The sequence below is a fragment of the Apium graveolens genome, chromosome 5 (genome assembly GCF_009905375.1).
Source record: "Apium graveolens cultivar Ventura chromosome 5, ASM990537v1, whole genome shotgun sequence".
Lineage (NCBI taxonomy): Eukaryota > Viridiplantae > Streptophyta > Magnoliopsida > Apiales > Apiaceae > Apium > Apium graveolens.
Window position 1 is genome coordinate 7,139,091 of NC_133651.1, and position 12,863 is coordinate 7,151,953.

General features: G+C 35.5%; 1 long non-coding RNA gene across 7 annotated transcripts; it reads left to right on the forward strand.

The window, feature by feature from the left end:
- The first annotated feature begins 1,299 nt into the window (after window positions 1-1,299).
- LOC141662137 (uncharacterized) lies at window positions 1,300-10,408 on the forward strand. Of its 7 annotated transcripts, none has more exons than XR_012550265.1 (10): window positions 1,300-1,413; window positions 1,531-1,652; window positions 2,088-2,222; window positions 2,737-2,851; window positions 2,930-3,001; window positions 8,512-8,617; window positions 9,294-9,320; window positions 9,408-9,489; window positions 9,579-9,628; window positions 10,195-10,408. It is a non-coding gene; the product is annotated as an uncharacterized LOC141662137 (long non-coding RNA). The 7 variants fall into 7 exon arrangements; XR_012550270.1 differs by having other exon boundaries at window positions 2,787-2,851; window positions 9,405-9,489; XR_012550267.1 differs by having other exon boundaries at window positions 2,787-2,851; window positions 9,560-9,628.
- The last annotated feature ends 2,455 nt before the right edge of the window (window positions 10,409-12,863 follow it).

The following is a 12,863-nucleotide window of genomic DNA, read 5'->3' on the forward strand; positions in this document are numbered from 1 at the left end:
TTATATTTATGGAATATTGGATCGTTCTGGATCGTTTTGGATCATTAAATTAGTTGCTTAGCCGCTAAGTAACTGCAATAACGATCCGATTCAATACCAAAATTGGATAATTATCAAAACCGAGCTTTTTATAAAATATTATATACGAGAATAATATAAAAATATCCCGTCTCTCGAAAATACGGGTTTTATTGATTACCGAAATAACTATCGTATCGAAAATATTGTGCCGGGCCGCGCACGGGTTAAACCGTAATCCGGATTGAAAAAGTCAAAACACGGAAAATGTCCGGAATTACCCGATTAGGTTAGGAAGGAGTTTTCGGAAGAGTTTCGGGTTGTAAAAACGTAAAAACGGTTGAAGTCGGACGATTCCCGGCTTTATAAAATAATTTTGGTAATTATTCAGAAAATAATTAATAATACATAAATCAATATAAAATCATCTAACAGTCCAAAAATTACCAGAAAAATATCACAATTATCTATATTTTATTCTGGACATATAATAATTCAAATACTCAAATAATATCACATATAAACATCCAAACATCAATTCCACTTATCAGATAATTCACCAAAATTCACCTAAAATCACATAAATAATTCCCATTAATAATAATAATAATATTTGAAAATATGGGATATTACACGGTGGCTCCAGTGAATGTCCTAAATTCTTCCCATTGGAATTATGATGTAATACCGTAACCCGAGCCTATGTGCTGGGTTTACCATTAAGGTATTTGCAGACTAATAAGTCAATTAAAGACATGGTTTCGAAAAGGTGTGTATCACCAGGAAAACTACATTTGAATATATATATATATATATATCCTTATACGGATTAATATAATTTCTTTAAAAGTCTTTTCATATTGTTGATTATTATGGCTTAGCATTATTGCTCACTCTTGCTTTCTTTTAAATGTCACAACACAATAGATTACTTAGTCACTTGAAATCGTGGGGAGAATCCCTTACAGCTTTGTCTCAGGTGGACCAGAATATTCAGATAGGTATAAGATGTTAGTAGTAATTATTGTAACTTCATGTAGAGGTTACGAATAATTATTTAAGAACCGGTAAAGTACATTTGAGTGTAATAAAAGAATATTACATTTTGTACATCGTTTATAAGGCTATAACTTGTATGTGTGTGCGTGAGATCGGGCTCGGTTGGATTATTGAATCAATACAGGTTACACATGAGTGAATGACGATCAAGATTCTTGACCCCGGATTTGGGGGCGTTACACATACTGTCAGTTACTCTCTTTCCTTTCAAAACACATTTTTGAAATAATAAAAATTTAAAGCGTAATAAATTAAAAAACCTTAAAACTAAAAACATAAAACATCATTTTCTCATTAGCAAAAAGCTCTCGACTCTCCCCCTTTTTCCCTTTAAACGTAACCCTAGATCTCAATTTGTTCAATTACAACTTTTGATTCTTTCTTTCTCTTTCTCTTCTTTTAAGAGTTCGATTAAAGCTGACTTGTTTTATTTTTTGTTTGTTTCTTCAACAGATCGAGCTTAAGCGTGTAGTTTGTTGTTATTTCAGTGGACTTGGGGCTTGAAGTTTAACCTGAATTGGGGTTTAGAGTTTGTATTAATTCGAGTGTGAACTTAAAGCTTAGATTTTGCTAAGGTATATGGTTTGGAATTGAAACTTTATCCATATTTACGTGTGCGTGTAAAGTGTTTGTATATAGTCCCCTTCGAGCTTTCTTATAAAGGTTCAACCTTTCTTACTCTTTTTTTAATTTAAGTATTTAAATTTTATTTTTGTTATAAATATTGGTATAAAGATTGAATCTTTGGGAAATTATTTTACTTTTCTTGTAATATGTATCAATGACTGTTATTGTTGAGCCTAGTCATAACACTTGGGATGGCTCTATCTCGATTGTTGGAAGGGTGGGTAGATTTGCTGTTATGTTCACTTCAAATTATCAAATAATTTATTTTTTATTAGTAGAATTGCCATTTTTTATTCATAAGAAAATAATTCATGTATACTAAATTGTCATTAGTTTTGGTATTGATAGAAGCGTTGATAACAAGATTGTCGGCTTTGGTGCAGAGAGCAGGTCATCTTAGTACGGGATAAATAGGTGGACAAGAGTTATTGTTGAGAAGCCATTCTTCGTGACTCTGAGTCATCTTTAGAACTAAATAGATGTTTAAAGCAGTACCTTGCTGAGGACCAGATATTCAGGTATACTCCGCGACATTCTTTTTATGATCTTTGTGCCTCGATTATACAGTACTTTTACTAATCCCGGTGATGATAGGTGTACTTTATGACGATTCTGTTGGTATAATTTAAGAAGCGTATTTATCAAACCGAAAGCATTGTTAGGGAGGTCTACAATGCCTTTATACAGTATATTAGTGATGTTGATATTTAGTTTGTTGTTGTTTAATTAGGAATAAAAATTATTGTCATTGTTAGCGAGGAACTAAATGGAACAAATGTTATTATTTAGATTGATCTTACTTGTAGTGCATTTGGTTAACTGGACTTTACATATCAAACATCATATGTAGAATATACGAGGACGTGTTGATCATATTTTTTCATACATAGATTAATATTGTGATTATTTAGTGCATCTGTAGAGAAATTGTGTGTATTTCAGTGCATCTATAGAGAAATTATGTGTGTTTCATTGCATCTATAGAGAAATTGTGTGTGTTTCATTACATCTTTAGAGAGTGCATCTGTATAGATTATATGTTGTTCTGCGATCCCCTCTTCTTCCTGGATGGGTTGGTGTAGGGTGGGGATCCATGTGCTGATGGTTGGAAAGGCGTCCAATGCATCGATTCAAACATAAATTCAATGTAATTCTTTTTTTTTCTACATGAGTTATCTTTGGCAATTCTATTAGTTTGTCCTCTTCTAATTGTTTTGTATTATAGAATCTTTAATGCTGCTAATTTGGGAGGAGAACTTGGTGATAGCCTAGGATCTTTTGCATCTATCAGATTAATGTAAGTGTCTCTCCACCTAGTTCTCTTTTATCATGCATGTATGCATCTTTTAGTTAACCTTAACAGGGTAATTCACAAGAATGAGGACCTGCAGTTTGGATTCTTAGGTCATACTGATAATTATTGATGGATCTGCAATTGAATAAAATTATCTAACTATCATTGATAATTATTAATGGATATGTAATTAAATGAAATTATCTAACTATTATTTGGAAATGTTTTATTTATAGATACATGAATACATAATGTCATTGTGGGTAGAGCATATTTGATAGACTATAATGTGAAAGATAACAGATAGAGACTAAAAGTATTACTTCTAATATGGAATACTTATAAATTGTATTATTAAACTGTTACAAGAAAAGACCCAGCTACTAATACAAACGACTAACTAAGCTTCTAAAAACCAGGAGCACTCCCTAGTTTTTCTCTGAAGACTCACACGTTTCCTAAACATACTCAACCACCTGCAGACTAGTTCTATGCTGCAACATCCACATATTTATTCAGGAAGATCAATAAAACAAACAAAAGAAAATGTTTAGATTAATAATAATCCCAACATACTCCCCCTTAATCTAAACATTTCCCAGATTTCGAACTCCTAGTAAATCCCTCATTCTTTTAAACTTTACTGCCGCCAATGCTTTGGTTAGAATGTCTGCGCGCTGCTCGCTTGTTCCAACATTCTTTATCACAATTAAGCCTTGCTCAACACTGTCTCGAATAAAATGGTATCTCAGGTCTATGTGCTTGCTTCTCCCATGGAAGACAGGATTCCGAGCCAAATCAACAGCGGATCTGTTATTGATATATAGAGTGACCGGACCTAGCTTGTTGCCTGTGATATGACCAAGAACTCTTTGTAACCAGATTTCTTGACAAGCAGTAGCTGTAGCTGCCATGAACTCTGCCTCACACGAGGAAAGGGCAATACAACGTTGTTTCTGAGAGACCCATGTGATCAGATTCTCATCGAGATAAGATGCCATTCCTCCTGTACTTTTCCGATCATCTAAGCTGCCTGCCAAGTCGCTATCAGAAAACCCGGATAAGATATAATTTCCTCGTCCCTTTGTATACACCAGCCCATACAACAGTACCCTTTCACATAGCGACATATTCTTTTCAGAGCGTTCATATTTATTTCTGTCGGCCTCTCCATATATCTACTGACAATTCTCACTGCATAAGCGATATCAGGCCGTGTGTGTACCAAGTACCTCAAACCACCAACTATGCTCTTGAAGTGTGTAGGATTTACAGGTTTACCAGTCAAGTCGCCACTCAGTTGAAGCTTGTGTTCCATTGGAAACTTGACAGCGTTACATTCAGCCATACCGGCCTTTTCGAGCATTTTTTTTGCGTAATTTGTCTGTCTCAGCTCAATAAAACCATTGCCTTGAGTTACTTCTAATCCCAGATAATAAGATAGCTTGCCAAGATCAGACATGTCAAATTCTCGACCCATCTCCCCCTTGAATTTGACAATGTCAGAAAGGCTGGTACCTGTGACTAATAAATTGTCGACATAAATGCCAACAATTAAAGAATTGTCACCATCTTTTCTGGTGTAAACTGCGTGCTCAAATGGGCATTTGACAAAATCCAATTTCAATAAATATTGACTAAGGCGAGCATACCAGGCCCTTGGCGCTTGACGGAGGCCATATAGTGCTTTTAACAACTTGTAAACTTTGTGTGCAGAACCTGTTTTAACATACCCCTTAGGCTGTGATACATAGACCTCTTCGTGTATAACTCCAATGAGGAATGCAGATTTGACATCTAGTGATGCACCTCCCAGTCATGCTTGGCTGCTAGTGCAAGAAGTAAACGGAATGTTTCGAGTCTCGTCACGGGGGCAAAGACTTCGTCATAGTCTATTCCCTGACGTTGGACATAGCCTTTTGCCACGAGACGGGCTTTATGCTTTGTTACTTGTCCATGTTGATCCTTCTTCACTTTAAAAACCCATTTAAGATCGATGGCTTTGTGCCCTTTTGGTAGATCAGTCAGTTGCCAGGTATTATTTTTCTCAATAGAATTGATCTCATGGTCCATCGCCTCTTTCCATACCGTGTCTGTAATAGCTTGTTCGAAAGAAATGGGTTCATCAACACCCATTAACAATAATTCTTCTTCGAGTTCTATCTCGGTTGTGTTGGCATATTTATCATCAAGATTTCGGAATCTTTGAGGCTGTTCACTGCAATCACTTGATACACTTGATGGTGTGATATATGCACTTCCATTTTAAAAGGTCGTGGTAATTGATACAGAGGGCTGATGCATGGGAGGTGTTGTGGGTGAGAAAGATTCATCTTGTTCCGTGTGCATAGAAAAAGTTTCAGGTGAGCCAGATTCGTCTCGTTCCATGTCGAAATCATTTTGCTGTGTCATTACGTCTGGTGTATAATCTCCCAGAATAAAATGTCCGTCTCTCCTCGATTCATGGTCTATGTCAGAGCTCCAATCCCATGCTTTTATTTCATCAAAAACTACATCCCTGCTGACATGTATTCTCCTGGTGAGTGGATCAAATAGACGGTAAGCTTTTGTACCTGGTTCTCTACCAAAATGAACCACCATCTGACTTCGATCATCGAGTTTCTTCGTATGCACAACCAGGGTCTTCATATAAGCTACACATCCGAAGACTTTAAGACAATCAACATGTGATTTTGTTATCAAACCAGGCCTCATGTGGAGTAATGGTTGACATGGCTCGAGTTGGAACTCTATTTAGGACAAAGACAACATGCTTAACAGCTTCTCCCCAATATTGTGTAGGCACTCTTCTTTCTTTCAATAAGCTTTTGGCCATGGCAACTACTGTTCGGTTGTGGCGCTCTACTACACCATTTTGTTGTGGTGTGTAGGGTGCTGTATAATGGCGTAGTATGCCATGTGCCTCACAAAAAGATTCAAACTCCTTTGAACAGAACTCATCTCCACGGTCTGTCCTTAAGACTCGAATTCCCTGCTTTGCACCATTCTCAATAAGTAATTTAAATTTCTTAAAACAACCCAAGGCTTCATCTTTAGTTTTAAGCATATAAACTCACATTATGCGGCTATAATCATCAACTAGGAGCATGAAATAACGGTTTCCCGCTGGAGTGGGTGGGGATATAGGACCGCATAAATCCAAATAAACTAACTCTAACGCTATATTTGCAGTAAAGTTAGCTTGAGACGGAAAAGACTTACGAGTTTGTTTAATGAGGCAACCACTGCAAATTTCATTTGGTTGACAGATATGGGGCATTCCATGAGCCATGTTATGTTTTGACATCATCTGCATTGCTTTAAAATTCACATGACCTAGGCGTTGATGCCATAGCCAAGCTTCTTCCTCACCCTTTGTCAATAAGCAATAGTGTTGGGCCTCTTGGATCTGTATTTTGTATAAACGATTAGCTGATCTTCTGACTTGTATAAGTAACCTTCAGCAACTGTCATAAACCCACAAGTTTTCACCATTCGTCACCACTCGATTTCCTTCTTCGGACAATTGGCCCAAACTTATGATGTTGCTTCGAAGTGTGGGTATATAATACACTCCCTGCAAGACTCTATTTTCTCCATTTTTGCACACGATCTTGATTGAACCTTTGCCTTCAATCTTCACTAGTGAGCCATCTCCAAACTTAACCTCTCCTTTCACCGATCTGTCTAATTTTTCAAACTTCTCTCAACGACCAGTCATATGATTAATGGCCCCGTTGTCAAGATACCAAGTACTTGTTTCCATTTCTTTAATATCACTCGAAGCTTTGTCTTCAGTAAACGTAACCATGCCATCTGCACCATTCTCACACAGAGCCATCAATAGTGCAGGTTCATCATCAGTTAGTTGTGTTAAATTTACCTCTCCTCTTTGTTGTCTTGTTCTTCGAGGTTTACAACACTCAGCTGCAAAATGGCCATAAACCCCACAGTTGAAGCATTTTACTTGACTCCTATCACGAACAAGATGGTTGTCTTTTGCACGATAATCACTCCCACTGGGCTGCGTATTTTTACCAGACCTTTTCAACCATTCTTCTCGTGTTAAGAGAAGCTTACCCTCAGCGTTTTCTCTCTTTTGCCATTCATCTTCCATCAGTAAGAGCTGTTGTTCCTCATTTGTGTTCTCCGAGTATCCATGTAAGCGTTCATCGTGGGCCTTTAGTGAACCCATCACCTCCTCTACTGACATGGCCGTTAAATCTCCAAATTGTTCAATGGCTGATGCAATTTGGAGAAATTTCGTTGGCACGGCTCTTAACAGCTTCTCACCGCGTACTCCTCTGCAATTGTATCTCCTAACGCCCTGATGTTGGTCACCAGACCGTTAAGTCTCATACAGAAGTCATCCAGTTTCTCCGAATCTTTCAGTTTTAGTGACTCGAACTCTGATTTGAGTGTTTGAGCCTTCGCTTGTTTCACCTTATCAGCACCTAGACACAGAATCTTAATAGCTCCCCAGGATTCTTTTGACGTCTTTTTCTCAGCAATTGTCAACAACATATCATCTGCAATGCCTTGATAGATTACATCCAAGGCTCGTTTGTCCATCTTTTCTTCGACTACAGCTTTCGGGTCTTTTGGTTCGATAGCATCCCAAATCCCGTGAGCCTGCATAAAAACTTTCATCTTTATGGCCCAGGTAGTGTAGTTCATTTTTGTCAGCATTAGGTAGCTGAGTCCAAACGTTCCTTCCTTACTCTTACTCTTGTCCATCGACCTTTGACTCTGATTTGCCTCACAGGAAAGCTGAGCTCTGATACCAGATGATAGACTATAATGTGAAAGATAACAGATAGAGACTGAAAGTATTACTTCTAATATGGAATGCTTACAAATTGTATCATTAAATTGTTACAAGAAAAGACCCAGCTACAAATACAAACGATAACTAAGCTTCTAAAAACCAGGAGCACTCCCTAGTTTTTCTCTAAAGACTCACACGTTTCCTAAACATACTCAACCACCTGCAGACTAGTTCTATGCTGCAACATCCACATATTTATTCAGGAAGATAAATAAAACAAACAAAAGAAAATGTTTAGATTAATAATAATCCCAACAATCTTGGAGTTCTGGAGGGCTGCTTTACGCCACCAGAATCTCTAGAATGTGTAAGACGTGTGAAATTAATAGGGGAGTTGAACTGGATGTTGAAGTAGAAAGAAAAGGAAAGGTAAAGCCTCTTCAGGATGCAAAACTTTCTTAGATGTAGGAGGGCGTATAATTGGATCATTTCTAGGAATTCAAGAAAACCTTATCATTTAATTACTATATACACAAATATGCACAAAACACTGTTAAAAACAGGAAGTTTTCCTTCTGAATTGCTGTACATTGCGACTTCTCCCAATCCATTTTAATCTTTCTGAGCATTATATTCTAATATGAGAATTATCTATATATGGTCAAAAGACAATGATTGGAACCCTTTGTCCTGCAAATTCCTCCCAAGCTAGTACATCCAGTTTAACGATTTTTTCTCGTGGCAGTGTAAGATATCCAGGGAATGCAGGCGGAGTACATGTAAGGACAACGTCTCATGCTGCTAATGAGGACCTAGCAAGCATACTTGCCATGGCTGAATCAGTACGAGAGGTCTTACCCCATGTCCCAGATGAATTAATATTCCAAGTCTATGTATATATTAACATATAGGGTTAGTTTACAGTATTTAATATTTCTGTTCAATACATATTTCCAAAGAATCAAAGTATATTTAAAGTGCTGTCTTAGTAATGGAGAATATCCTATTTTTGGTTGAAGCTTTAAGACGAGCCTGTAACTGTCTAGGAGGGTACACATAAATAACGGGTAGGAATAGTAAAATTATTCCTTTTTTTATCTTTAGAACTGATATGCTTTCCTTTTAGTTGATTACAAAATCAGCAATACGTATAATATATAATTAAAGACTCTGAATTTCTTAAAATCTCTACAGTTTTGCATGTTATCATTTACTTCACATTTTTAGCTAGTGTTATGGTTTTATGGATTATAAGTAAAAGCTTAAGAGTTTCCTTTAATTGTATTTATTTTTACATGTAATTTTTATTTGATTTTATCTCTGATATCATAAGAATTTAGTTTATTTCGGGGAAGGGGGGGTACTTTGTTCAAACCTGCAACCCTTACTTGTTGATAGGATAAATATGGACATAATTCCTTTACTATTTTTATTATCCTTTAAATAGTAAGTAAATTATGGGCTGCATTGGTGTTTCTGTATAACTGCTCTACATAAGTTGGCTGAATAAGTGTTCCAAATATGCAGGATTTGCAGCGAACGAATTCTGTGATGGTAACTGTAAATAATCTTCTTCGAGCGTGATCATAATTTACATTTATATGATTATGACATTAAATTAAACCTGTCATTTGTAAGTAGTCTGATCAATGAGTACATTTACTGGAGAGCTAGAAAGTGGCAACATTTTGGAGGTTCAAGTCACTTGTTTGCTAATTACAAGGTACTGTCATTTGCCTCAACATATTGTGATACCCAAAAGCTTCATTTTCTGTATATACAATCTCCTCCAGTTCCATTCCATAAATGCAGGCACATCTGATGCCTCCGATTCCATGTCTACAGCAGTGACCTCAGGGCAAGTAAGAGTAGAACCGCCTGAGTTTTTCCTTTGGCCTCGTTATTACCGTTAACCATATTGTTGAATGTTTTAACTTTTAGCTGCAGAGTTCTTTTAAAAAATTATTTAGTTAAAATTGCTGCTAGTCCTTTTACAACTACAAGTATCAGATCGATCTTCTTAGTTTCACTTCCAGCTGCCTGAAATCTTAATGTTATCTGTTTCTTGCCTGCTATTTGCTTTTCTTTACCCATCTGCCGAAGATATAGGACCTGATAATTATTTCACCTTCAAATCTTAGTCATTTTTCCATAAAATCGACTATTACGTGTTGACAATAAGTTGATACAAAAAATGGTGAAAGTATATGATTCTAGTGGATTTTTTCACTACTATATCTTCACAGCAAATGATTTGTAGTCATTGGACAAAGTGATTGAAAGCATCTTCGCTATTATTCTCTATGTTCTTGCGTTGAATAACAGGTGGAATGTACTTGATGAATTTTAAGTGTCTTCATATATTATTCCCCTTTTCTTTCTGCTGACTTTATAATTCCATCTTTTAACTATAAGTATCTTTATCCAGGAGTTTTCTGCGGTGAAGAATTACTAACATGGGCCCTTGATCCTCATCCGAGTTTCATACTCCCATCATCCACTTGTACAGTAAAAGCCAATTATGAAGCTGGAGCCTTTGCACTAATTGTGGACATAAAGTCTATAATTTTGATGTTTGTAGTTTAGTAAAAGCCAATTATGTGTAATTATGGTCGTAATGTTGATGTTTGTATTTTGGTGGATGTTTGGATATAAACTGGTGCTAATATATTGGATGTTTGGATGTTAAAAAACTGGTGGTATTCACTACAAGAAAAATGCAATCAGACAACGGTTGAAAGACAACGGTTAAAAAAAATACCGTTGTCCTAAAAAATACAACAACGGTGAAATGATTTTGAAAAAAAAACAGTTGTGTGAGCTTAAGGACAGACAATAGTTATCTATTAGTTCAAAAACTGTTGTCTTTGTTATGCCCTCCCATGGAATCAGACAACAGTGTGCAAACTAAAAGGTTGTCTTAGAATACTAAGACAACACGCTAGAACTGTTGTTAAATAACAACCATTTATCAGATTAAGACGATGGTTTTGCTGCTTATGTTGTGTAATTTGGACAAGTGCTTATTCTTACCCTTGTCTCATTAAAAATCAAACAACTGTGCGTTTATACCATTGTTAAAAGGAAAGGCCACAGATAATGGTGTTTTAAAGCATTATATTTATAAGATTTACACGACGGATTTATAACGCGTTGTCTAAACACCACACTTTAAAAGATACCCTTGTCTATTACTTAGTAAATTGTTGTGTTACAAATATTTCTTCAATGGTTATCGAAAAGTAATTCGTTATCTCTTTTGCATTATAACACCACCCTAAAACTGTTGTCTAAAAGATACTTATATTACTACCTCTGAAAATAACTGTTGTTGTTCTATTATATAAATAATAGATGGATAAAATAACTGTTGTTTGAAAAAGATATTTAAAATTGGAAAGAAAATTTAGAACTTCCTCTTAACGTAAATAAACCGTTGTTTATTACTAAGAAAACTGTCATGTTAAAAATGTTCCAATAATTGTTTTTCTAAAACAACCGTTGTGTCATCCAGATTGTAACCAGTGTTAAACACTGTTGTTAAATCTCCCTTATTACAACTGTATTAACAACCGTTGTCCAACCTTCGATCACACGAGTGTTGGATAGACAACAGAAAAACTACCTTTCAGACAACGAAAAAAAACAGTTGTATGATTGCAAAAATGTTGTAGTGATTAGATGTTTGTTGATGAAAATATAATTGGCTATTGTGATATAGTTCTAGTTTATATCTAGGTAAGAACATGATTCATATACCAATCAAACCTAACAAATAACTGATGTCCTATGGAGGTTTGACATCGGCTTATCATATAGCAACTGATGTCTATTATGAACAAAACATCAGTTTAGTTTAAGATGACCGATGTTAAATTACATCTTTAACAACAGTTCAAAAGTTATCTTAAATACAAGCTTACATAACTGATGTCTAATATTATAATTTACATCGGTTTATAAAATAACCGATATTAAAAGTACTTATTTACAACGTCCTAATTTTCATAAACATTGTCTTTGTCTTTTTTTCTTTGTGTGTCACATGCTTAAATTGATAAAAATTAAAAGATTAACTATTATTGAACTCGTGTTCATGTGTTAAAATGTAATATATTAGAAAAAAGACATTAGTTTCTAAGTTAGAACTGTTGTCTACTGGTATCTTAGACATCAGTCTAAAACCGATGTCTAAAACTCTCGACCTTTCTCTACACATGCAAAGACATCGCTTTTAAAAACTTTTAACATCGGTTTATTACTGATGTCTTTTGACCTGTTTCTTGTAGTGAAGGTCCTGAAGATAACATTTGGAATCAGAGAAACACAGATTAGATTTCATATCCTTACATAACTTGTGAACTAAAATCAGTTTATACTTGAATTCTGGTACCAATAAGACATTATGTAATGTTATTTTAGAACTCAGTTTAATTGTACCAATGTGAGTAACTTTTATCTTTCTACCATCAAGACTTGTTATATGACTATCAACTTCAAGAACTTCATCACAATTTTCAAAATCTAACAGTGAATTGGTAATATGGTCAGCGGCTCCACTATCTAAGAGCCATTCATTTGAAAAGTATGACATTAAGCATACTTTACCTGACAAAAAAGCATGCCTAAAAATGTCAGATGACTTGTCTGCAGATTCACCAGAAGTGATAAAATGTTTGTTGATGAGTTCAAACAAGTGATCATACTGTTGCATAGTAACTAATACTGAGTTATCTTGTTGGATTTTAGTATCAATAGAAGTTATAACAGCTGCAACAAGCTTTCTATCTCTGTTTGATTTAAAACCAGGAGGATATCCATGGAGTTTGAAGCACCTCTCATTCCTATGCCCTGCCATCTTGCAGTGAGTACATAAATAAGAATTTCCAATTTTCGGACCAGTTTTCCTAAAGGCATTGAAACTTTGTTTCTGAAAATTGCCAGGGGAACCAGAAGATTGAGGCTGAAATCTTTGTGATGAAGTACTGTTAGGGAATCTTCTCTTGTTAGTAATAAAAGCAAGATTATTAGATTGACTGATTGATTGACAATAATCCTTATGAGATTCCTCTTGAGCTACCATCCGAAATACTTGAG